The sequence below is a fragment of the Propithecus coquereli genome, unplaced genomic scaffold (assembly GCF_000956105.1).
Source record: "Propithecus coquereli isolate 6110/MARCELLA unplaced genomic scaffold, Pcoq_1.0 Scaffold848, whole genome shotgun sequence".
Taxonomy (NCBI): Eukaryota; Metazoa; Chordata; class Mammalia; order Primates; family Indriidae; genus Propithecus; species Propithecus coquereli.
Genome location: NW_012154707.1, coordinates 151,488 through 154,904, shown reverse-complemented (window position 1 = coordinate 154,904; position 3,417 = coordinate 151,488).

The following is a 3,417-nucleotide window of genomic DNA, read 5'->3' as shown; positions in this document are numbered from 1 at the left end:
AAAAAAAAAAAAAAAAAAAAGTGGGCAAAGGACATGAACAGAAACTTTTCAAAAGAAGATAGACTAATGGCTAACAAACATATGAAAAACCAACATCTCTAATCATCAGGGAAATGCAAGTCAAAACCACAATGAGATATCACTTATCTCCAGTGAGACTGGCCTTTATCAAAAAGTCCCCAAACAATAAATGTTGCATGGATGCGGAGAGATAGGAACACTCATACACTGCTGGTGGGACTCCAAACTAGTGCAACCTCTGTGGAAAGCAATATGGAGATACCTCAGAGACACAAGTAGATCTACCATTTGATCCAGCAATCCTGTTACTGGGCATCTACCCAAAAGAACAAAAGACATTCTTATAAAAAAGACATCTGCACTCGAATGTTTATAGGAGCACAATTCACAATTGCAAAGATGTGGAAACAACCCAAGTGTCCATCAGTACATGAGTGAATTAATAAAATGTGTCATATGTATACCATGGAGTACTATTCAACTGTAAGAAACAACAGTGATATAGCACCTCTTGTATTCTCCTGGACAGAGCTGGAACTCATTCTACTAAGTGAAGTATCACAAGAATGGAAAAACAAGCACCACACGTACTCACCATCAAATTGGTATTAACTGATCAATGCTTAAGTACACATATAGTGATAACATTCATCGGGTGTCGGGCGGATGGGAGGGAGGAGGAGGGGATGGGTATATTCACACCTAATGGGTATGGTGTGCATCGTCTTGGGGATGGACATGCTTGAACCTCTGACTCGGGTTGGGCAAGGGCAATATACATAACCTAAACATTTGTACCCCTCTAATACCCTGAAATAGAAAAAAATTTAAAAATGTCTGTATATTTGTCAGTTTGTATTGCCAGTTGTATATATGGTCTGTTAGCCTCGGGTTTGTGTATTATAGCAAGTACCTGGGGGATTTCTAGTTTTTCAGGAAAAATTTCCTTGCAAAATTTCTCTATTATTGCTGTTTGTGAAAACGTGGGTTTGGTCTTGGACTTTGGGAGGGGCTTTGCCCATTGTTTTGGTGTCTGGCTGGTGGCCTTGGCCAGCCCTGCTGCCAGTTTGGTCCTTGTGTCCTTGGTTGCCAATTATTTTGTTTAAATTGCCAATTATTTTTCCTGGCTTGCCAATTTGTCTGCCTTGGTTTATTTTGAATGAATTTTGGGATTTGTGTATTGAATGGAAAGAATTTCAGTGCCTTTCTAAGTTTATCTCTCAGTGTTTTTTTGTTTTTTTGTTTTTTATCACGTTTGCCATAAATGTTACCTTATGGGTTCCTGATAATTCTACAAATAGTTTAAATGTTTCTAGTACATTTTGCATGGTTCTGCATGCTGAGAGAGTGTTTATGTAGGAGACCTTCAGGTTAGGCAATGCCCCTAACATAAATGCTTTTAATCTCATTTGTAGCTGGAATTTCAAATGGAGTGGGATATTGAGTATATTTGTGACATACCATCCCTAAGATAGCTAATTATTTTGTATTCCTCCGTGCCTGTGCTAGGTCGTTCCATTTGAGTCCATCTCCAAATTTTGTTGGGTCTAAATATGGGATGGACAGATCTCCAGGCTGATGCGATGCAATCCCAGAGGTATAGGACATGTCTTGAGTGATTTCATGTTATTCCTAATAGTTCCTGATTTAGGGATGGGTTTTCTGCTAGTGTAGTGATCTGATGCATTTCTGTGCCTGACAGTGCTACAGCGTTTGCTCCATTATTCCACAGGTGGAGGAGCCAGTCTGCATCTGTGGTTTGTCTTTGGCAAAAATCTGTTATTAGTTTTTGTAGTTCTGCTCTGGTGTATTCTCTGTCTTCACTGATGTCCCAAGGTCTGCCTTTCCTGTGGTTATAATTTAAAACTCTTTTTCTAGTTATTGTAGGACTTGCGGCATATACCCCTCCCCAGGGGTCATCCTAATCTCTTGGGTCCTCCAGATGGGGGTCTGTTGGTATCAGAGATTCTTCCTTAAAAGTTATGTCTCAAAAGGATTTACTTTTCCTTAAAATTCTATGAGCTAGCTCTTTGCCTTTGTGGTGAGCCCTGTCTATTGGTGGGATACTTTGCATGAAAAGTGCAGTGATTTCCTTGTTTTGGAGGTCTAGCAATTAAAGGTTTAAAATTTTTAGAGTCTCTCAAGTCTGACTGTACATCCTCAGGGGATTGCATTAAGAGTCCTTTTCTGACTTCAACTCTGTTGGGCACCAAGGACCCTCAACGCTAAGTACTGTATTTGGTGAGGCCTCTCGCATGCCTGCTTAATTTTATTTCCTAGAGCCCATGTTATATAATAATAGTAGCTACTTTATAGTTTCGTAACAGGAAATAATTCTGTTTCCTACCTTAACCAACCGTGGAGATTATGCAATAATTGACTTTCCTGTCTGTCGGCCAAATTATTTAATAAAATTTTGTTTTGCCAACCACCGTCTTGTAAATTGGTCCTGCATGCTCTGAGCCTTTCTGACTGCACTAGCCACGAAGCTTGGCGTCAGCCAAGACCCTGTCAGTCTTTGTTTGAATCTGCATAACACGGGTTGGTTCCACCTTGTCGCCCAAGGTATCCCTCGGAAAGCCAGGTGTCTAAGATGAAGCAAGATCGTCTCTTCTTAGAGAAGGTGGCAGTTCGTTTTGCCAAATGGCACGATTTCCGTTTTAAGTTTTAGTGGGCGGTTTGGCTTTAGGAATTTTCTTAATTTAGTTATCACAGTTATGTAATTATTAATGCTAATTGATTTTAGTTTTGAAAATTTGTGGATCACAGGTGCCAGCTACTCTTAATTGCCAACTCCGCCAACTGCTAACTACACCAATTGTGAGCAGCGCAAGGTCAGAGATAACCAGGTCCACACACGTTTGTGTCTTTCCACAATGTTAGACTTTTATTGATTCCATTACAGTCACAGAAGCCACAGGCTACATGGAGTTCCCGAGGAGGCAGTTCTCCTTAGCACTAGCCTTTTAGTTGGAAGTCAAAGCCCCAGGCACACAGGCTGAAGCCACCCCACAGGTCAACATTGCAAACCATACATAGTAGTAGACTCACTATATAAATGATACAGATTAACATTTCCACATCAAAAAACAGTAACATTTAACATCAAGAGTAAAAGGGGATAGGAAAGGGGGTTAACGAAGCAGTCCAAGGAAAGCAACATGGACAAGAAGGATGCCCCGGGCTGGTATGGTTAAGCGGCAATGAAGCTGCCAGTGTCTTGCATGGAAGAGTCTTTGATTTGGGCAGCGCCTTTGGCAGCAGATGCCACTTGCTTATCACAAGGGACAGCAAGGCAGTCTCAATGGAGATGATCACACCAGGCTGGATAACTTCTGTTCCTTTTATGGCCATTGAATCCTCTGATGAGGGCCAATAGTAAAGAGTTATGCCTTT